The 24,795-nt window shown below is 38.1% G+C and overlaps 1 pseudogene; it reads left to right on the top strand.

Annotated features, from left to right (window-relative positions):
- The first annotated feature begins 4,218 nt into the window (after positions 1 to 4,218).
- LOC141455128 (matrix metalloproteinase-25-like) lies at positions 4,219 to 7,565 on the top strand (annotated as a pseudogene).
- The last annotated feature ends 17,230 nt before the right edge of the window (positions 7,566 to 24,795 follow it).

Below are 24,795 nucleotides of genomic sequence, written 5' to 3'. Positions count from 1 at the left end.
AAACGGAAGCGTGTTTACGCCACCGCCTAAAATAAAACGTTTATCATCAAGCGAGGATAAGCTCATTTTATTGCAATCAAAGGTGGATAGTTGATGTTTTTTAGACAGTATAGTTTTAAACGAGGAATATAGAACACAATCTCTATTGTGTAAGATATTTAGATAGTCAGAAAATGTGATCTTATTAACGGCACTCCGTTTGATACCTTTCACCTTCTTTATAATTTCTCGTTTAAATATTCTAAGGTTATAAATTTTCGGCCTTAATGCAACCACCTCTTCAATGGGATCACCACCAATCTCATCGGAAAATTTGCCCAACACCTTCTTATTGTGATTTGATATTGTGATGCATCAAATGCTAGGCCAGGTGTTGTAAAATACCAACTAGGATCAATGTAGTAGATAGACTCACAAACCTGTCGAAACTGTTCAAATATGTCGCTTGTCAATAACTTGAATTATGTCCGTTGTCAGATACAATTCTGTGTATTTCCGAAGTATGTTCATGTGGAATGAGGACCAAACCTTTTGTGCGTGCTGGTAATCACTATCGGATATGGGCTCATCGGTTATATCGTAAAAGAAATAGCGTTTAGCTGGTAAGGCTCGTTCATCCATTTTCTCCATACCCGACATATAGGCGTATGGAAAAACGCCCTTTCTAAGTAGTAACTGTCTCTGGTCATTGTCGGGAAATTGTTTCTCCATTTGTGGGTATTCCGTCTATAAGATGTTCTAAAGTATCCGGTAGAAACCGGTATGTATCCAAAAAGCGAAGCCATATGGATGGGCAATCGGAAAACTTTTTCAAAAAACTTATGTACTTCTCTTCGGAATTTGGTATTACCCACACATCTCCTGGATCAACTCCTAAAGACAATATAATCGGATGAGTATCATATCTGCTTAGGTTATGCATGTAGACTGGTATGAAATTCGGCAATTGTACAATGAGGTTGCAGATATGCGCCGCGCAGATGAAGTCACCCGTAAGGTGATCATGATGGTGAACTCTCTTCTCTAACCCGTTGAACGCCTGTTCACAAATGCCACAATGTGTAGCATTAGCAAAATCCTCCATTGGTGGGATAGTGCGTTCATTGGAATGATCACCTTATATAGGGCTTCCACATCTTTAACAACGGAATGTAAATATTCCATAAATTGCTGGACCGCAGCATCACCCGTATATAGGAAAATGTCTTTTTGATAACTAGCTAGCGTAGAGACCACCTTAGCCCCCACACTGCAAACCTGGTGTTTATGTATTTGTCTGGACCATGATGTGGATGAACATCCGGGTGCGCTGTGTACGGGTAAAAGTAGACACTCAAAGTCTGCATAGATAACTATGGGTATGTGTTGTTTATGGTGGTAGTTTGTAAACTGTAGTTGTCCATTTTCCGTGGGCATGCGAATGTGACAGGTTTTGTGTTGATTACAGAAAAGTTGATGGGCGGCTAATCGTTCCTCGGCTGTTTTCCCATCCACTGTTCTACAATCACGATAGAATGATTTAAAGCATCGTTTACACATACAACACCACCATGATGGTCACTATATTGGGAAGATACAAGCCGTAAGAGATTTTTTATCAGGCAATAATGAGAGGTATTTGTATCGCTTAGAAATAAAAGGTCAAAGTGTTCTACAGCCGCCAAATTCGAACTAACCCTAAGAGGAAAAACCTGCTTCTCCTTCTCGGTTAGAGAATAAACATTTACCGATACATTATTATCTTTCTCAAACCTAAATTTAAATGTGTGGGAAAGGAAATATTATCGAAATTGTAATAGTGGCTAAGCTTTTTATACATGGTTATACGGTGGGGTTTCTCCAGTTGACGAGAAAGAATGGCGTATTTAAACAAAAATCGTCAGTATTGCATATATTGACAATTGCTTTTTTATTGGCTATTTCCTTTGGTAAAGGAATATACGGTCTTCCACCTAACGGGCGATATATAGTCAATCGGAGGACAAGGGAATCTACGGAATGTAATTTCCAACCTGATCCACTAGTTTCAAATTCCTGTAGTTCGCTCAAAAGTTTTGCAAAAAATCTTTGTATGTAGTGCTAGTGTGTACTTACAAAATAAAACTAATCTTTGGTTGACGCCTTCTTCTTCTTCTTCTGCTTCTTCTTCGCTGGTTCCTCCTCCTCCTCCTGTTGTTTTGATGATTTGAATGCTATCATGTAACACCTGCTTGTGTTGTTTACCCCTTGTAGATCACCATCTTAAACGAAACATTATTTTAAGTACATAGGTAAGAAAAAAATAAAATAAATAAAAAAAAACATTTTAAATACCTGTATAATTTTGTATATCTTCCTCAGTGATTGAGCTCATATAATGTTTTGGCAAAAAGCAGATGTCAGTGCACCATTGTTATCATGTAGCAAGACAGATATTGCAGGACCAAATTTGGTTTTATCCACTCTAGCAAAAGAGGAGATTAAAAAAGTCTATCAACCTCTAATTCTGATACCTTTTTGTAAGTTCGGTTGTGGCTTGTTGAAGGATGTTGCAATTTTTTTAAGAGTTCATCGCTCATTCTAGAAAAAATGTTTTTTGTTTTTGAGAAAAAAAAAATAAGTTAAAAAGCAACAATCAAAAAATGTCAAACTTAATTACCTGGTTCTTAAATGATACATACATAATAGTACATAAGAGCTACTGGATAAACCCTCACAACTATTCACCGATTTTATATAAAGCGCACGAGAGAGGGGGATATATATGGGAGGCATGAAGGTGACACAACCAATTACAAACTTAAGGAAAAAAAAAAAAAAAAAAAAAAAAAAAAAAAAAAAAAAAAAAAAAAAAAGCGCGCGAGAAAGATATCATTTCCTACGGCGTCATAGATCTTAATGCATTAGAGTTAGCCTTCAGTATGTCGCAGGATGACTCATCGCACCTTCTAACTAACCATGGTAATAGTTATCATTAAATTAATCGTATAATAATTATTCTGCACTCTTTTTTTTTTTTCTATGTATGATTGACAGTTGTAAGATATCTATTTCTAAGTACGAATATCTGACATTTGTAACCATTTAAATAATTATTCCTATACGGCGTCATAGATCTTATTGCAATAGAGTTAGCCTTCAGTATGTCACAAGATGACTCTTTTTTTTTTCTATGTATGATTGACAGTTGTAAGATATTTATTTCTAAGTATATTTGACATTATGTAACTATTTAAATAATTATTCCCATACGGCGTCATAGATCTTAATGCAATAGAGTTAGACTTCAGTATGTCGCAGGATGACACATTGCACCTTTTAAACGAGCTTGTTAATAGTTATCATCAAATTAAACTTATATTAATTATTCTGCACTCTTTTTTTTTTTCTATGTATGATTGTCAGTTGTAAGATATCTATTTCTAAATATTTTTGGTATTATGTAACTGTTTATATAATTAACGAGTGTGTTGTTTTTCCTTATGCGATAATAATAATTTTTAATGCCCAATACACTTGATAACACCCTCAATTAGTGTGTCAATTTTCTATGTATGGTTGACAGTTGTAAGATATCTATTTCTAAATATTTTTTGGCATATAACTGTTTATATAAATAACAAGTGTGTTGTTTTTTCCTTATGCGATAATAATAATTTTTAATTTTCAATACAGTTGATAACGCCCTCAATTAGTGTGTCAGTTTGTGTGAATCACCTAACATACACGCGTGGTTTGTGTGTCACTCCGCTCATCACCTCAAGGTCAGTACATAACGAGATCTTGTGCGGTTAACAGAGAGAGAGAGAGAAAATTTTCCTTATGCGATAATAATTTTTTAATGTCCAATACACTTGATAACACCCTCAATTAATGTGTCAGTTTGTGTGAATCAGCCAACATACACGCGCCGTTTGTGTGTCACGCCGCTCATCACCTCAAGGTCAGAACATAACGAGTTCTTGTGCGGTTAACAGAGAGAGAGAGAGTAATGATGAAAATGGGTGCTTTATTATTTACCATCTTTCTCTTTTTAAATGATTTAATTAGCGCATATAATTCTTCTACGATTGAATATTTACGCAAGTTTGGTTACTTTAAAGGTGAAAATACTCCTATTAGTGATGATGAAGTGCATAATGCTGTAATCATATTACAGGAAAAATTTCATTTACCAATAGATGGAATGGAAAATCCACAAACGTTAGAATTAATGCTCGAAGGTGTGGTGTCGTGGATAATTTTATGCCTTTTATGGTGGATTCTAGTACAACTAAATGGAGTCACAATACTATAACTTGGTACATATATCCTCCACAGTATTCTCTAGTAGCAGAACGGGCGTTTTCCGTTTGGTCAAAACATGCCAACTTACATTTTATACGATCGGTTAATTCACCAAATATCTCTATTGCTTTTGTTCGCGGAAAACATCTATATATTACAAGTAAAACTACCTACTGTTATGCTGCTTTTGACGACAGAGGTGGGGTGTTAGCTCATGCTGAATATCCTAGTTCAGATAAGGAAAACGGAAATACATTTTAATCAAGCTAGCAAATGGCACTTCGATTTAACGATCCCCACAACAGGAAACGACGCCTCGTCCTTATTCTGGGTATTAGTTCACGAAATTGGACACTCGAACGACGAAAAAAGTGTTTTGTACCCCTATTATCGGTTTCCGAATGTTTCTACATTTGCTGAACTAGATCTATATCAGGAAAAAATCCATGCTATAAAATTCTTATATGAAAAACCTTTACCGCCTTCACCACCACCGCCCCCATCAACAACAACAACAAGACCATCGTCTCCACCGTCACCACCAATACAACCATACCTGGACGTATGTCATTATATGAAAAGAATTGATGCATTTTTGGTGGTTAATAAACGTTTTTTTTTGTTTTATAGGCATTAAGTGTGGGCAATTCCACTACAAGAGACACTTCGTTTACAAAGAGATTATACTCACCCCATTTACATAAACAGGTGGTTAAAATTTCTGCCAACAATTTTTACACGCGTCTCGGCCATATATCAACGACCAAACAAAAATATTATTATGATTGCTAACAATCAAATGTACATATTTAACTACCCTCACCTTCATCTAATCGCTCAATCTAACATCCATTCAGTGTTGTCAAGAAGCGAGGGTAGCGGCGATGTCATAAACGCTATTCTACATTCAAATAGAGGTAGTACTTACATAATCTATAACAGAGTATTTGTGAATAAAGTGAACGAATGCGGTGGTAGTTTGGTTACTAGCACCTTTATCGGCGATGTTTCACATCTATTTCCAGGCATACCCCGTAATGTTAAAACAGCCTTCCAACACACGAATGGTCGTTTATATTTTAAATCTAATGATTTATTTTATAGTTATAATGATTTTATTGACAGCGTCAGTGAGACAATAGAAGATCCCTCGGTTTTATTTAATATCGTCTGTAATCAAAACACCATATTACAGCAACTTCAAAAAGTTTGCCTCTGGTTTACAATATCCTTACCCCTCTCCCTCAACTTTGTGCAGGTAGTCTCCCTCTACCCCCACCTCCACCCCCGACCACAACTCCTCCATCGCAGAGTAGATAAATAAGTGGGGATCCTGGCACAGGGCAAATGAGCCAGGCCCACCAGCCGCCTCTGGTTTACAATATCCTTACCCCTCTCCCTCAACATTGTGCAGGTAGTTACCTTCTACCCCCACCCCGACAGGGCAAATGAGCTAGTGAGAAATAAAAAATTTAGTTTTATCTAGTGTATTCGATCCGACGACTCTGTGCACCAAAAGCCGACGCTTTACCATCCTTGACCATAGTGGTAGTCTTGTGTATGGTTATGAAAGATGTGAATCTTATGTTTCGCGGCCGGCGCGGTTCTCTGTGGGGGATTCCAGTTTTGTGCCCGGGGTTTTTGTCAAGGCTGGCTGCGGTCTTCTGTGGTGGGGGATATTGGGCCGGTGTTGAGATCCGGTTTTTGCGACAGTGTTTGTTGGCTCAGGGTTATTGCACCGGTGAATTCCTTTTGAGGGGGGTTGTCCTGGTAGTTACATGTCGCGGCAGGTGTGCGCACTGCTGGAACATGCTCGTGCATAGCATGCTCATGCTCGCACTGGTGGTGTTGAGATCAGGTTTTTAAATGTCAAGGTTATGTAGGCGACAGTGGCTGTTGGTAGGATTATTGCACCGGTTATAGTTTTGTTTACCCTTAATTCCTTTACCGGCGTGTATATATAGGATATATATTTATTTTATCTTAAAGATTGAATCTTACGACCGTGAGGTGCGGCGGTAGTTAGATAAGAAATCGGTGGATTATATATTCATATAGGTAAGAAAACACCTTGCTATGCTATTTGGCGAAGCGATTTCAGCGACCCCCACTCCTTTACCAACTGGACAGCTGTATTGCACAACATTATGCAAAGAGTAATGGCTACAGTTTTACTACCTACCTTAAATGTGGTGCGGCGGTAGTTAGATAAGAAATCGGTGGTGGTGGTGGTGGGGATTATATATTCAAGTTTTTATTATATCTACCTTTAGTTACCAACATGTCTAATAAAGAGTATGGACTTCAATTGTGCACCAGTTTTGCCATCAACAATAGTAATAGTAAGAGAATCATTTCCGGTCTATCTGAAGATGATATTCCTTTTGCTGCGTTGAAAGGACGTAAGCCTGAGGTGATTTATATTAGCCAGGAGGATTGGCGTGTTTTCTACGACAAGCGTGGAATATGTGAAGATTTTTTCAAGAAAAAAAAGGTAGAGGAGGAGGAAATTAGATTGCAATATTCGACAGTGACTTTGGAGAAGAAGGGTGTGCATAAGGTGATTACATTTACGGCCAAACCTACATGGATGGATACATTTTTGAATTTAGAGCCTCCTAAAATATCTCTATTAAGAAATGAATATTTTCAACTGTTGGCAATGTATAATTGTTTACAAGATCAGTTTAATTATTTAAGTAGAATTTATAAGCCTTGAACGCTAGAATATAATCCAGAGGATAATAAAGAGAATTAGAAATTCATTTGGTTTTTTTTTTTTTCTTACCTAACCCCGTCAAGGACAAGGAAATAAAAAAAAAGATATTGAAAAAAAAATTATATTCTTAATCTTTTACATCTGTTTTTTATAATTTTCTTCAACAATAAATACTTTACACATTTGGATTTATGAAATGAAAGTATTTGCGATCGTGCCCAAAATACTTTACATCCTTGACATTGCTTAATCTCTGGGTTCATCTTTGAACATTCCCTAATATGGTCTGTCAACGAACCAGTCCTGACAATGTGTGTATAAATAATTGGGCATCTAGATACTAAAAGAGAAGTACAATTAATATAATAAAACCGAAAAAATACTCGTAAAAAAAAAAAATTCTTACAGTTTAGGTGGCTCATGGTGTGGATGTTGTGGCAAAACTGAACTGGAATTATTTAATCCCTACATATATATATTAAATGTTTAGGCTGTCATAAATTTCGTCCACAGAAGTGGTGGTGGTGGTGGTGGTGGTGGTAGTGGCAGTGGTAACTTGTGTACTCTGCTTATACCATAATTTCTTGACAAGTCCATGTATATCATTTATGATATTATCTCGTTCATTACATTCAATATCGAATAATGATAATGGATTGTTTAAAGTGCCAACGGAGGATTCTAGAAATTCATTGTATATATAGAAAAGATCGTTTGCTTTAAAATATAAACAACCATCTATACCCTTAAAAGCGGTGGAAACGTTACGTGGTATTCCGGGGAAAACATTTGATATATCTCCCACATAATCACCCTTCAAATCATCACATTCGTTTATTTCATTTACAAAAAACTATCATATATAACATACGTTTTTCCCTTATTCGCATTAATTACCGCATTTACATTACCATCTCTTAGCAAAGAATGATAACTAGGTCGTGATTTTAAACGTAATACCATATGATCTAAAAGGTAAACCTGACGGTTTGCGATTTATCTTCAACACCGCATCTAGATCTATTCATAAAACGTATTGTTTCTTCATTCTCCTGCCCATCTGCCGGTAGAGAGTGTATAGTCTGGAATAGTTTTAAAGCGCTGCTAGCTGCTGTTAAAGAACTATCATCTTGATTGAAATAACCATATATTTGTAGATAATTAATCGTTGAGTTGTTGTAGGATAATGCGTAAGGTAAACAAAACGTAAGAATTAAGTACCTTATCATGTTGACCGTATGCTGCAAAGTTTACAAATGAATGAGGAAACACACAAGGATCAATATAAATAGAAGACAATTAGGAGAGAGAAAAAAATATATATTTATTTAACCATACAGTGTTTAATGCTTGCGAAATTTCATGATCTAACATAGCTGCGTAACTACAAATGCATGTATCAGGCCCCTCTTCACAATCTTCATTTGCCCAGACACAATTCGTGTAGTGACCTCCATCAGTTGTACTCCTTTGTTTACATTCCTTGGCTATTTCCTCCAGGTCTTTAATGGCTGACTCAACCTTCACAAGTGAAGCAGCCTTATCGAAATCTCCAAGATTTACTTTGATGCTGTCTAAATCCTGTCTGAACCGGCCGTATAAGGTGTGTGAGAGTATACTCTCCAAGTGTTCCATGATGATGATGATGTTAACTGTACGAAAGGTAACGAGAAAATGAAGGCGAAAATCTAGTATTAGTTGACTAAATCCATTGCATTTATCCAAGATGGTTTGGGGAACCCCCACCATTTCACGTACACCTTATCATGTTTTCTGCGCAATATCCTCTCCTATACATTTTTGAATTTAGTTTTCTGTAATTCCTGCGAATAAAATGCTCCTTGTATAGGTTGTTTGGACATATCTTCTAAAAGATAATTCAATTGGTGGAGAGAGGGTCGTTGAAACTGCTTCGTGGATAGCATAGTGATCTAAAATCTTACCTATATGAAGGCGAAAATCTAGTATTAGTTGACTAAATCCTTTGCATTTATCCAAGATGGTTTGGGGAACCCCCACCATTTCATGTACACCTTATCATGTTTTCTGCGCAATATGCTCTCCACAAGATATACATCTTTGAATTTAGTTTTCTGTAATTCCTGCGAATAAAATGCTCCTTGTATAGGTTGTTTGGACATATCTTCTAAAAGATAAGTATAAGGTATTGTCCTGCGTACAGCTACAACTTTAAATATTTCAGCTGACCAATTTGGTGTAAAACCTCTGGAGAATACGGTTCTATTTTTGGAAATGCGAACATAATCTCCTTCCTTAAAACGTGGTTCATCTCTTTGCCTCCTCCTCCTTCTCTTCATCATCAATATCTCATGCGCGTTACTCTGATTCACTTCTGAAGGTTTCATTCCTATGGTACGGTGAACTGTATTGTTATACTTGTCTATTAGACGAGATAAATGACCAATATATTTGTAACTTCCTTGGAGGCTGAATAAACGATACATTAATCCTTTAAATGTTCTATTAAATCGTTCAACAATGGCACATTTAATTTTGCTAAATGTACTGTAGTGATTAATTTGATATGATTTCATAAGCTGCTTGAAATGAGCATTGTAGAATTCCTTGCCATTACCTATTTGAATATTCTCTGGAGTGCGTCCACTACTGCTAAGAATATGTTCCAAAGCTTTTACAATATCCTTTCCTCCTTTAGACTTTACCGGCTCTACCCAGGCAAACTTGGAAAAACAATCAATCACTGTCAATATATACTTGAAACCCTTATTTTCACGCGCGTAAGGCAGGAATTCGATGAGATCCATTTGCCATAGATCATCCAATCCTTTTAAAATAGTTTGTCGTCTAGGATAATGCACTCGTGATGGTTTGTGAAGCTCATCAACTATTTCCTCTTTGATGTTTGCCATCACGTTTCTAGAACTTTTTTCAACAGAAAGGCTGTAACAGGTGTATGCGGCGGCAATAGACTTATTCTATTGTTCATAACTTCAAATATACGATTTACAAAGGTGGTTGTCGACTGTAGTCGAGATTGATCTTAAACATTCAACAGGTATGATTTTGTGACCAGATCTTCTCTTTCATTCACTAATTTAGTAACATATACTCTCATATATTCCTCTAAATCAGCCAGTTTTACATAATAGTTTTGAAGGTGTCTCTTATTAACTGCGTCATAAATGTCCACCGGATCGTCAATTCCAGTGAGTCGTTTATGTTTAAAGTCAACGTACTCCTCCTCCTCCTTCCAATCAACGTGTAATGGACTCTGCGACCACGGTCTGCCAAATTTATCTATTGTAGACATGTGACCTGTGCAGGCAAAACTAAAGACATTTCCATAGTTTTAGTAGATTATATTAGCTTCTCTCAACTCCTCTACAATAGATTCTATTTCATTTTCATGTCCGCTATGACCTGCCAGTTTAGAGGCAAACAGAATCTGTAATCTTGCGACTAACTCGTTTGGATCGTCCCAATATTCGTAGATACTTTGACCTTCCCACATTCCCATACCTGTCTTTTTCTTCACCGATCTAAATTGATATGGCTTGGATGGTGGTGGCGGCGTCGAAGCCTGTGGCAACGACCTATGTTCAGCACCTCCTTCTCCTGGGTGGAAAAGAGGTCTAACTATATTTTTATACTTCCATCCTTTACTACCACTCATCTGTTTTTCCTCACTAAACTGTTGTTTATGAGCATTACTCAATTCTAGAATATTTTTATAAACTTGTAAATCGTTTCCCGTATATGATGTGGGTTTTTTAAGGAATAATAACTGATATAAACCTGGTGTCCCCTCAAACAATTTATTTTTTATCACAAGATCATTTCCATTTAAGGTAACATTTACATTTCCAATGACCATTCCACCGGTTGGTAATATGCGAATACCGTACCTATCATCTAAATCCGTCGCCGCCGTATAAGCAGAAGTGATGGATTTATATAGGTATGGTTTAAGTAGAGGACCAATACTTTCCTCTCCTTTCAACTCTTGTAGCAATAGTGAATCATGTTTTAGAGACGTTTCCTCCTCCTCCTCCTCCTCTTTCTTAACAGGTTTCACTTTAACCATAGCCTCCTGTTACTAATTTCAAATTAGTAAATCACTTAAGGGTAAGAAAAATGGCGGTATAGAAGTTGTTCGTGGTTGTGGTGATTGTTTTAATAGTGGCTACCTGAGGCCCAGGAAATTTGGATTTCATTTTTGTAGGGGTATTGGGATTCCTAAAGATTGTAATTATTTGTGTTTATTTTGTTGAGTTCGGTGCTGCCTGGGAAATCAATTAAATCATATGGGAATGTGTTTTTTTTAAAAAAAAGGGTCACCTGGATAGAAAAGAAAAAAAATAAGGACAAAAAAAAAAAGTTTTGACAGTTGAGTTTTGGTGACAGGAGCGACAAGTTGTGTGTGGCCACACAGAGGAAAATCTGGTTTTGGGCTAGACGAGAGCAAGGTTGAGGTGGAAAGAGCGAGCGGAGTACTTTGGCAAGAAAAGATTGGGTGATCGCCTTACTCCTCAATTCCTTCCATCGGGGGACACCTCAAGAAATTCCTGAAAGGGGCTGGCGAAGGACAGGCTGTCAGCTCGAAGAGAGAAGGAGGATCAGAAGTAACACCTTTCCTTTGATTTATTTATTTTTGTTGTGAGTGAACTTTTGGGAACGTTGAATATCCGATTACTTTAATTATTATTATTTTTTTTTGTGTTCAGCCTTGTAATTGTTTAATACAAGCCATACTTGGTATATCAATTTTCTTTTGTTTTCTTTTGGGTTTCGTCGTATACCCCACAGCCATAAGTAAAAACGGCGTGGCGCTCAACTTTTTTTTTCTCGACCCACCCCCTTCTCCACTGGTAGCTGGCGAGCCCGAACATATTGCGTTCTCGCCTTAGAGAGAGCGTAACAGTTTTGGCGCCCAACGTGGGGCTCGAAGAAGAAAAGAGATTAATATTTTCACACGTTTAATTGGTTAATAACTTTAAAGATTAAGTATTGATTTGTGGACGAATTAATTTTTGTTTTTTTTTGGTTGACTATTGAATTTTATTGTCTGTAATTTTGGGTTAATTGGTTTTTTAAATAGCCCATAAAATGGATACGAATAGATTGAGTAAGGAGGAACTGACATACGAGCTTCGTATTAGAGGGCTTGCCGCTGAATCGACTGTGGATGAGATGCGCCGGAAAATTAGACCACTACTTAGATTAGAAAGGGAAGGCAAGGCTATGTTGCCAGTTTATGAGACTTCTACAGCTGAAGACTTGGACATTTGCAAAGGAAAAATTAACGCTTTAGAAGCTCTAATTACCGAGTTAGATGAAACAGCTTCTGAGCACGAACTGCGAAAGATAGATACTGGGCTACAACATGTCACTAACAGGGTCAACAGAGTTAGACCAGAAGATAGTAATACTGAGGCATGGCAACTGAAGAGGCAATTAGCTGACAAATGTGCTGAGTTATGGGCCCTATGCGAAGAGAGGGATCCTAAAGTAAAACAGGAAGTCGAAGAAACTTCTTCTAGACCTAGCGGCAACATGATAGAATTGGACCGTTTTGGTAAGATTTTGACAGCTATTCGGGTGCAGGTGGCATATATCACCGGAGACAGAGGAAGCCCGGTGGCTCGTCAATTGGAGGATAGGCTGGCCGATCTACTTTCCAGACTCACACTTCTTTCCACCGAGGATGAGGAAGAAGAGAATGTGCGCCTGGGCTACTTAGAGGAATCAATGGAATGTTTGCAAGAATTTGGCCGACGAATGACTTCAGGGACAGCAGGAAAAGTTGAAAGAATAGATCCTTGCAGTGAGCCCGTGATTAAGAAAATACAAGTTCCTTTGAAAGACTGGGGAATTAAATTTTCTTGAGATGACCAGAGCGTTCACGCCTTTTTGGAAGCCATAGAAGAGATGAAGTCAGCCCGTAATGCGAGTGATGCTGATCTTTTTAATTCAGCTTTTGACTTATTTTCAGGCAGGGCGCTCATATGGCTAAAAGCAATTAGACGTGAGACCTCTTCTTGGGAAGAAATCGTTCAAGAAATGAGGAATGAATTTGAACCGTTGGACTACACTGAACGATTATGGGAAGAAATAAGATCCCGTACCCAAGGAGAAGACGAAAAAATCGGATTTTACGTCAGTGTGATGAGAAATTACTTTCATCGACTCCCCCAAAAGCCTACTGAGAATGAGGTGCTCCGAATTGTGTTGCGGAATTTGCACCCATATTATTTGGAACGTCTAGGCTTGCAAAAAATTTCAAGCCTGGCAGAATTAGTTGAGAAAGGTCGCAGAATCGAAGACAATCGCTGGAGGATGCAGATGTATAGACCTCCTCCTCTAAAAAAGACATTGTTAGAACCCGACCTAGCTTACCTTCCACCGAACCGGAAGACGCCCAGTACAGCCAGTGTGGCAGTCGTAGGAAGGACAGAAGCGACCAGTAGTTCCAATGCCAGCGAGAAGATTCAGAGTCCGAAGGAACGCCGCTCCACATTTGGTAAGTGCTGGAACTGTGACCAGAACGGACATTCTTTTAGATGGTGTAAGGCGGCGAAACAAATATTTTGCGAACGCTGCGGGAGAAAGCAGGTAGAGACAAATAATTGTCAGTGCCAGCAGAGGCAGGAAAACTCTTTGAGGGGGCGAGTAAAGGAGGGGGCAGCTCGCAAGTAACCCCAAAGACCACCCAGGATAGTACAGAAGAGATAGAAAGGTTGGCTGCGTTGAAAGAGTCCCACATGAGTTGCTCGAAACCAATAAATCAATTGAGTAGTAAGGATGGGCGTCCGTTTTTGAAAGTAAGAATACTAGGCAACGAAGTCATAGGTTTGCTAGATTCAGGAGCAACTAGATCTCTAATAGACCAGCACACATGGGGAAAATTCGCAAGACTAGGTATGGAACTGGGGGATGCGTCCAGTAGATCAGTATCAGTGGCAGATGGCTATAAAGTGATGGTAGCAGGATCTATCGATTTACCGGTAGAACTGTGTGAAAAGGTAAGAATGATCAGTTTTTTGGTGGTACCAAGGCTTAAATATCCACTTATTCTCGGAGTTGACTTTTGGAAGAAGATGAGTGTGGTGCCTAATGTTGAAAAGGGGACCTGGTCTTTTGATAACTCAGTAATGGCTCTGGAATCCACCCCTGCGATCATTAGTCACTCTTCTCTGGAAGAAGATCAGAAGAATATTATAGAGGCACTTGTTGAGAAATGGAAAGAAAGGCGACCGCGTAAGTTGGGTTGTACAAGCCAAGTAAAACATGTAATAGAGACAGACCACCGCCCCATTAAGCAAAGGTATTACCCAGTCTCTCCGCACGTACAGGCTATATTGAATAAAGAATTGGACGAAATGCTAGCACAGGAAATAGTAGTACCATCCAAGAGTCCTTGGTCGTCCCCAGTGGTTCTTGTCAAGAAGCCAAATGGAACACATCGTTTTTGCGTAGATTATCGCCAGTTGAACGCAGTTACGAAGAGGGATGCATATCCGCTGCCGTTCGTGACACAAATTTTAGACAGTCTTAGAGATGTTCACTATCTGTCGACCATAGACATAAAGAGTGCATACTGGCAAATTTTACTAGAGGAGAACAGCTGCGAAAAAACCGCCTTCACAGTTCCAGGTAGAGGACTCTTTCATTTTACTAGGATGCCGTTCGGACTACACAATGCGCCAGCTACATGGCAAAGGCTCATAGACAATGTCTTAGGCGCTGATCTGGAACCTCATGTTTTTGTGTATCTGGATGATATTGTGATAGTGACAAAAGAATTTAACAAACATATAGAAATTTTGGAGAAAATTTTCGAACGTCTTGCGGAAGCAAACCTTTCTCTGAATTGGGAGAAATGCTGTTTTTGTAGACCTCAGCTAAAATATTTGGGCTATATCGTCAACAAAAATGGATTACAAGTGGATCCTGAAAAAGTATCTTCGATTATGGATTTCCCGGCTCCAAGAACGGTGAGGCAAGTAAGGAGGTTTTTGGGTCTAGCGTCCTGGTATCGACGTTTTGTTCCCAGCTTCTCCACAATAGTGGCGCCTCTGACAAGTTTATTAAAAAAGGGGAGAAAGTATTTTTGGGGCGATGATCAGCAGAGGGCGTTCGGAGAAATAAAAGATAAGTTGATCTCGGCTCCTATTCTCACCTGTCCTGACTTTAATCGACCCTTTATCTTACAGACTGATGCTTCAGCTTCAGGGTTAGGGGCAATACTCAGTCAAGACTATCTGGAAGGCGAGAAGGCGATCGCATATGCGAGTAGAGGGCTGACTGCAGCCGAGAGAAAGTTTTCAACTACGGAGCAGGAATGTTTGGCGGTTCTGTGGGCTATAGAAAAGTTTAGGCCTTACTTAGAGGGCATGAAATTTTGCGTCGTTACGGATCACATGGCTCTCAAATGGCTGAATAATCTAAAGGACCCTCAGGGACGTCTGGCCCGGTGGGCGGTGAAATTGCAACAATACGATTTTACTATCCACCATCGGGCAGGCAAATTACACCAAGCTGCTGATGCTTTGTCTAGGCTGGAAGAGGACCAGGAGGATATCTCTGCAGTTGAATATACTGAAGAACAGCTAGACAATTGGTACAGAGATTTGTGTGCTAAGGTACACCGGCAACCTGAAGCCTACCCTGTTTGGAAGGTAAAGGGAAGAACGTTGTACAAAAGAATTGTAGATTCGAAGAAAATCCTTGGAGAAGATCGACCATGGAAGGCAGTTGTGCCAAAGTCAGAAAGGAAGAACCTTCTTTTCGAGTACCATGACAGACCGACATCAGGTCACCTAGGTTCGTTCAAAACTCTACAAAGATTGAAGGAGAAATATTACTGGCCTGGGATGGCAGCGGATGTTGCAAGGTACGTGGCAAGGTGCCCTACATGCCTTTCATTGAAACCCAGTCAGCAAGGACCAGCTGGTTTAATGGGAGAGCAGAGAGTCGCCGGAACGCCTTGGCGGATAATTACGGCAGACCTAATGGGACCTCTTCCCTTATCTACTAAACAAAATAGAATGCTACTGGCTGTATGTGATTATTTCACAAAGTATTCAATACTTTTGCCCTTAAGGGCCGCTACAGCGAAGAAGGTTGCTGAACTGATTGAAAATCAAGTATTTTTGAAATTTGGAGTGCCACAAGTTATCATCTGCGACAATGGAGTCCAGTTTAAAGGACGTGAATTTCAAAATAAAATGGGTGAATATGGAACAAAGATCTGGTTCACTAACTTGTACCACCCACAAGCTAATCCGACGGAACGAGTCAACAGAGTCGTGAAAACCATGCTGTCTTCCTATGTGAAGGATAACCACAGGCAATGGGATAGCCAGTTGCCGAAGTTAGAGTTCGCTCTAAAGACGGCAGTGCACGAAGCAACAGGTTACACCCCAGCGTACTTAAATTACGGCAGGGAATTACCTAGAACAGCTTCCGACTACGAACAAGAGCCCACAGGGCGAGACGAAACGGATATCACCAACCAAGAGCCCCGACTCGAGGCAATAAAACGAATGCCGATGCTGTACAAAGAGGTTCAAGATAGACTTGACCGAGCTTATGAGAAAGGATGCCGGACCTACAACTTAAGGAGGAGGCCTGTAGAGTATGCCGAGGGGCAGTTGGTATGGTGCAAAACTCACCCACAGTCGGATGCGACCACCTATTATTCGGGCAAACTGGCACCAAAATTCGTGCAGCGGAGAGTAAGGAAAAAGATTTCGCAAGCCGCGTATGAACTCGAGGACGCAAAAACAGGAGCTTTCGCTGGGATTTGGGGGGCGAAAGATTTGAAGTTACATCCGGCCGAGGACTGAATAGGTTGTCCCTTCCCTCCATCTAACATAATATCCCTGGGTTCTTGGCAATCACCCTATGCCGCCATTTTTCTTTCCGGGAAAGAGGAGAAAATGTTACTAATTTCAAATTAGTAAATCACTTAAGGGTAAGAAAAATGGCGGTATAGAAGTTGTTCGTGGTTGTGGTGATTGTTTTAATAGTGGCTACCTGAGGCCCAGGAAATTTGGATTTCATTTTTGTAGGGGTATTGGGATTCCTAAAGATTGTAATTATTTGTGTTTATTTTGTTGAGTTCGGTGCTGCCTGGGAAATCAATTAAATCATATGGGAATGTGTTTTTTTTAAAAAAAAGGGTCACCTGGATAGAAAAGAAAAAAAATAAGGACAAAAAAAAAAGTTTTGACAGTTGAGTTTTGGTGACAGGAGCGACAAGTTGTGTGTGGCCACACAGAGGAAAATCTGGTTTTGGGCTAGACGAGAGCAAGGTTGAGGTGGAAAGAGCGAGCGGAGTACTTTGGCAAGAAAAGATTGGGTGATCGCCTTACTCCTCAATTCCTTCCATCGGGGGACACCTCAAGAAATTCCTGAAAGGGGCTGGCGAAGGACAGGCTGTCAGCTCGAAGAGAGAAGGAGGATCAGAAGTAACACCTTTCCTTTGATTTATTTATTTTTGTTGTGAGTGAACTTTTGGGAACGTTGAATATCCGATTACTTTAATTATTATTATTTTTTTTTGTGTTCAGCCTTGTAATTGTTTAATACAAGCCATACTTGGTATATCAATTTTCTTTTGTTTTCTTTTGGGTTTCGTCGTATACCCCACAGCCATAAGTAAAAACGGCATGGCGCTCAACTTTTTTTGTTTTCGCTTTTTTTTTCTCGACCCACCCCCTTCTCCACTGGTAGCTGGCGAGCCCGAACATATTGCGTTCTCGCCTTAGAGAGAGCGTAACACTCCTTCTTCTTCTTCTTCTTTTTAACTAATTCCTGAAGCGGCGCAGTAATAGGTCGAAAACTGGTTTCCAACTTCTCCTGAGTTAACTGCAAACCACGTTTCATACTTTTAAATTTATTACGCAATATTTGAGAAGTTTGAATAAGTTGTTTAGTAAGTTTAGGGTCCATGACTGGTACTGATGAAGAGGTTGTTGCAATCACTCTATATATAGATAAATGTATCTAATCCTTTCCGAAATCTCCCCTTGTTTACATCTCTTGTCTTATCAATGGCTACAAACCCGTGAGGTTCATCCCAACAGGCGTGACATATTTGTTTGAATTTTTCAAGGAAATATCCGGCAAACTTATATGATCGCTATAGACATGTCTCAAATTTAAATCATCCTGTTTGAATAGCATAATAAAATTGGCATTATCACGTATAAGATGTTTTGGTATTCGAGCATAACTCTGTGTCAAGTAGAAACAATCAATGGATCTGTGCCGACTCATACTGAAATACTGTCTAATAACATCCTGCTGATCCATAGCAATGTCATCGAAAATAATAATGGAGTTTGTTTTAGCCTCTTCAGGCGTGGGCACCTGGTTAGTATCGTTTACTGTGGAAAACCCCACTTGCGGCACCCGTTTACAAACCTCTTCCAAGTATAAATACTTTTCCTGTTGTAACGATCTGCTACATACGTAAATATTTTCAAATTTCAATCCATTTGGATGTAGAATTAAGCAGGTGATTAGGTTGGTTTTACCCGAACCAGATGTTCCACAGATCAATGCTCTTATACTATTCGGCAAGAGGACACCATGACGACTGGCCAAGTTCTCAACATCAGGTAGTAGATCATAAATTGGTAATCGTTCACTTTGTTTCTCTAGACGCATGACTAGCTCTACATATATATAAACGCTCACGTAGCAAACACTCTAATCATAATGATAAAGAAAACCGTCGGGAGAGGACTTATAAACTCAGTGATTGACAAACTAACTTTTGAAGCACATATTCCCGGTTATAATTATTGTGGTCCCGGAACTAAACTTAAAAAGAGATTATCACGAGGTGATAGAGGAATCAATCCTTTAGACGAAGCTTGCAGAGAACACGATATTGCGTATTCTGAAAATAAGGATCTAGAGGTAAGACATACGGCTGATCGTATACTTGCGGAAAAGGCTTAACAAAGAACAAGTGCTAGTGACGCATCTTTGGGCGAGAAAGCAGCAGCCCGGGCTGTTACAAACGTTATGAAAGCTAAAGTGAAATTGGGTGGTGGTGGTGGTGGTGGGAAACGTCGTAAAGGTGTTTCCGTTAAAGATGTGATAAATGCAGCTCGTATAACTTCACCGCTATTGTCCATTAGTGATGGTTCAAAGAAAGCGCTGAGAAAGGCTAAACGTTACAAGCCAGGTCAACTTCGTTACAATATTGCCACCAGTTGATTTAGCTTTAAAAGTAAGCTTACATTTTAAAATATATACATTAATTGTCTTTAGTCCACATATACGTTATGTCTTGCCCATGCCTTGTGGCTTTGTAATTCTGTTTTAAAACTTGCCATTTTAAACTATAAATTTTTGTAATCACTCTATACATGTACGCAAGTGCCCTGTGTATTTTTATGTTAGTTAACTCTCATTTGTGAAAGATTAAGTTTATTTTTTTGGACTATATTTAGTAATCAGTTTATACTCATATATATGTGTACGTATCAGTCTTTTCTATTCTTTGATAATTTTGAAGTTTGATTTAAAAAAAAAAAAAAATAGGTAATAACAATAATAGTAAACCATCTAGTTGTCAGCCTTTCTCCAAGGATAAGTCTGGCCTATCCTTGTCATTCTTCCTTTTTTTAAATTTTGTTTTAAAAAATTTATATCTTAAACGTATATCTCCTTAACAAAAACTTAGTTTAAAACGTTATGTATAAGGGTTGATTAAACGACAAAAAGGTACACAAATCAGCAAGCAAGTACCTATCATTTCAATCATACTACAGCTCGTAAAAATTTCAGCAATTTAGAAACATTTTCAAATAGCTTATTTTATTTAAATTGGTTTCTATTTTTTTACCATTTTTATAAAAGATTTTTCTTACTGTTAAGTTTTCCGAGAACATTCCCCTGTGAACAGTGTCTTAATGTATCCTTACAGAAGATATTAGAAAAAGAATCCATTGTACATTTGAAACAATTGATATCATTTAAGTATAATTTTACTGCATTAAATTTTCATTAATATTTTTTACATTTTATAACACGTCACGGACCCTTATGCTGGCCATTTTTTTATCAATAAAATATTTAATAGGAGTTATTAAACGATTAATGCATAGGTTTTTAATGAGAAGCTGTTCTATTAAACAATTGAAAAAATCATAAAACGTTTTTAAGAAAATTCACCATACCAACACATATTTACGAAATTATTGTTATTATTACTTTTACTTGTTTACATTTAAGTGCTTTTTTTAGGAAATTATACATCGTCGGTTTAAGTTCATCCTTTGATTAAACAGATTGGCACTATACTGTTGACTATACAAATAGTCAAATGTTAATTAAAAATAAGAGTTAATTAATTACAAATATTTATAGTAATATAATATATTAATGTATACAGCTTCATTTAAATCTTTCCTCATCTGATTATATTGTGGGGGAAAAATCTCTAGTATATATTTAATTTAATAATAATACATAAAATAACACTTATTATATTTTTTCTATGGTATCTCTTTTTTTTCCACAAATCACTATTTTTATTTTTTTCATTTACATCTGTCTCGATAAGCACTCAGCACTCGAGTCTATACAGTACAAAATATGTTTAAAACCATCTACATATTAGATCATATGTAAATATTATTATTTTTTATTATGTTATTTATCAAGTGACTCTTGCGGGTGGGGCCCCTTCACTACTCCACCACCAGTGAGGCACTCACGGTATCACATTTTATTACTCACTTTATTACAAAGCGTCTTGGGAAATGTACTCATCGACCGCTTCTGGTTGTTGTTGCACTATCGCGACCGATGACTGGAGGTAGTGAGTCCGAAGCCTTTCGGTCGTTGCTGGCTGACGTAGGTCCAACTAGTAGCAGGTTTCAGCCTGTCAATTGAAATTTTAACTTTTGCGTTCTTTCTGTTTATAGTGAAGTATTTGTCACTATGCGCCACAACAGTATATGGGCCCTCATAAGCCGGTTTCAGTGGTTTTCTTACTCTATCTATTCGTAGAAAAACGAGCGAGCAATCTTCAAGTTCTTTGTATACGAACGGACTGTGCGCAGATTTATTTCTTCCTGGAACAGGCCTAAGCAGCTCTGTTACGTCACCCTCTACAAATACCTTTGGGCACGGCAAGCTCAGTGGAGACGGGGTGGGTAAGGAGAAAAGGGAAGATAAGGAAGAGGAAATATGATGACAAATAATAAGCCCAATAATAATAAGGGAAAATAAAAATAAAAAAAATAAATAAGTAAAATTGGAATTAAAAAAAAATAGTTACCTAGTAACAGCTCCTCGGTTAGCGAACCTGCGTTGCGCGACTCTATAGGCCGATACTCGAACCAGGCAGCCACACTAATATTCTACTAAATATTTAAATTCCATATACATGTGCTGTTGTTGCTAGGAGAGGTTCAAATAAAAGATTCAGGGTTAAGAAAATACTTATTATTGTTCATAAAACCAAAAATTCTCTTTACAAAGAAATACAAAAACAAACCCTACTTAATGCTAAATTTAGGGAAACAAAATAAGAAGCGAACTTGATTGATAACGTTATGAAAAGAAATTGTCATTAATACAACACGTGAACTAGTCCCACTCTTAACAAAATTGTCTCACCTACATCAACCCCAGGCCTGGTTTTGATATCAATCGACACTTCTCTTCAGTCTTCTTATTAGAAGGTCACCACAGCTCAGGCGCTATTCCGTCCCGCTCCCCTGCGAGAAGTAGAGATTCTTCGCTTGCGGAATATCCTGGAGTAGCCAAATTCCGCCCGGGTGATTTCTTTATCTTCCAAGGTGTGTTGGGACTCAACCAAAACGGTACAGCATCCAATACGCAACTCGTAATCTTTTTTTCCGATCGCCTCAGTCTCTCCCATCTGTTGCTCGCGTCGCTTGTCTTTTTCCGCTGCCCTCTTCACACCACCATGTGCTCTTCAAGTATAATTCCATTAACACATTCTTTATTTCTCTTAAATTTCCTAGGCTTATTTTCAAATGGCCTGGCTTCCTACACTTAAAGCAAACAGGTTCCTTACCTTTTACTGGGCAGTCATGGGAAATATGTCCCAAGTCTCCACATTTGTAACAGCGCACTTCCTTTCTTTTAGGAGCACCAATTGGCTTCTGGAATTTTTGACCAACCTTCTCCTCACCTCCTTTTTCACTGCGCTGCGTGGTCTGAGGTTGCATATGGCGAATCCGCGCCAAACGCCCTGCATTGAGACGTTCATCCTCCATTATTGATGTGAGTAACCCTGCTTCATCAGTGTGAGTTTGGCTTAACAGATGGGTGGCTAGCTCTCTAGACCACAGCCCCTGTAACACAAGTTCCTTAACTTCAGAGAAAATAAGACCTAATCCTCTAGAAAAATAAATTTTCTCATGGAAATAATCAGCGGTGGGCTCCATCTTTCCTTGTATCCGCGAAGTCGCTCTGTGCCAACGACCAATTTTATCTCCTTCATGTGCATAGGTCTCTTTAAATTTTGTTTTAAATTGGTTCCAGTCCGTGATATCATTTCCCAGTAACCAAAATTTTGCAGCTCCACTCAACTTGGACCTAGCTGTAGCGAATCTGAAATGCCCAGGCCACCCATGGACATCACCTACACTCTCTAATGAGGCTAACCAATCCTTGGCCAAATGTGGCGCCTCCTTACCATTGAACTCTGGGATGGTTGCGTTCAGATCGGGCATAACCCTATACTCTGGAGTCTGCCGCTCAATTAATTTTAACATCAAGTCCTGTTGTTCAATAATTTTACGTAAGAAAAAATCTCTCTCACCATGACCTTGGTTCTCTGCCCTGCAACTCGGGCAATACCACTTCGCTTTAGATCTTCCTAGAATTTTGAACTCTTCCTCTGACAGCGTCGGATCACATTTCACGTGCCACCACATCTCACAAAAGCCATCACACAGAATAGCATTTTGTTGGTCAGTAATAGGATCACCACAACGCCCACACAATTCCGTCATGTTCATTATTTTCACAAAATTTTCAATAACAAAAAGAAATACAAATACAATTAATCATATAACGTAAACAGTAAACAAACAAAATTCAAATCAACACCAAAAACGACCACACACACGAAAAAGAGAAAAAGTATTAAATAATGACTTACAGTTTCATCTAAACGAAAAAGAAAAAAGAAAACAAATGCACACAGGTAACGAGAAAAAGAAAATAATGTCCTTCAGTCTATCCCACTTCTGAATAATGTTAACTTACAATTTGATCCCACTCTGGATAAAGTTAACCTCTGGAAAAAAAAGATATATATGCAAGAATAATACTCGAAAGATCAGATTAATTAACTCAGTTTTATTATAAACACGAAAAGGATAACTCAATTGAATACATAAATCTTCAGGTCCCACTCAGAGACAATAATCTGTCCGATTCTACACTTAATAGAAGTAAAACAAGGCAACTACAATGTAAACACAGAATGGTTAAACAATACGTAAATATTTTTATATAAAAGGAAAACTCTGTTTCAAACACCAAATTACACAAAATCAGTTCACAACACACCGACACGTTTTCTTTTTCACCAAGAGAAGCCAAGAGCTAAGCCACGCCACCGTGTCACCTTCTCATTGGTTCCCCTCTCTCGCATACATTGCGAAAAAAGTTCTGGACAAAAATGCTTTGAGAACCATTACTGTGGAGATTAACGTCCTATGCAGACTGTTGCACTAAAAAACAAATAAGAAAATTCATATGTATAATCAGATGAGTGCTGCCGCTGCCGACTAAATATCTTCAATTTGATTCTTTAACACGATTAAAACAAATTCTATGTCATATTCAACGATATTTATAAGTTAATTTCTTCATTTTATTAATTTGCATATTTTGAACAATTTTAGTCTATATTTATAAATTTTTGAAATTCTACGTTCCTATAGATGAATCTTTCACAGCTGATGACTATAAACATTAAATTAAAAAGTTCTTGTTCAACTTCTTTTCCGATTTTTTTAAATCTTACGCTCGTTTTTTGTTTTTTTTTTTTAATAATGCAGAAAAGTTTAAATTGCCCAACCAAAATTAATTTTCTGTTTGATGCAGTTGTCAGAAGGATTGCATACCTAATTCAGAGGAAGCTAAATACATATTGTTTAATAAATACTCCTCACTGTGAATGGTTTGTTCTATATAATTATTTTTTTTACATCAATTGTACTTTTTTGTTATGTGTGACTAAAACTAACTGACGGACTAAGTCCGCCGAAGCCGGTCCCAAGCCCAGGTTGTAAAAGGATGAGGGGTCCGTTACATTATGTTGCAGATTAAAGGCAAACTGTACGCAGAGAGATCTTATTCAGAGATGTCTATGAAGTTTAAATATTGTTCGTCATAAGACTATGAAACTATAATTAACACTTTCTAAAAGGTACAAAAATCTCCTTAACAAAAACTTACAGTTTAAAAAGTTAAGTATAAGGGTTGATTAAACGACAAAAGGTACACAAATCAGCAAGTACCTATCATTTCAATCATACTACAGCTCGTAATAATTTCAGCCATTTAGAAACATTTTCTAAAAGCTTATTTTATTTAAATTGGTTTCTAATTTTTCGCGATTTTTATAAAAGATTTCTCTTACTATTAAGTTTTCCGAGAACATTCCCCTGTGAACAGTGTCTTAATATATCCTTACAGAAGATATTAGAAAAAGAATCCATTGTACTTTCGAAACAATTGATATCATTTAAGTATAACTTTACTGCATTAAATTTTCATTAATATTTTTTACATTCTATTACACGTCACAGACCCTT

Source organism: Rhodnius prolixus, unplaced genomic scaffold (genome assembly GCF_049639745.1).
Source record: "Rhodnius prolixus isolate KJV_2025 unplaced genomic scaffold, Rpr scaffold_27, whole genome shotgun sequence".
NCBI lineage: Eukaryota > Metazoa > Arthropoda > Insecta > Hemiptera > Reduviidae > Rhodnius > Rhodnius prolixus.
This window is presented reverse-complemented; position numbering and strand designations above follow the sequence as displayed.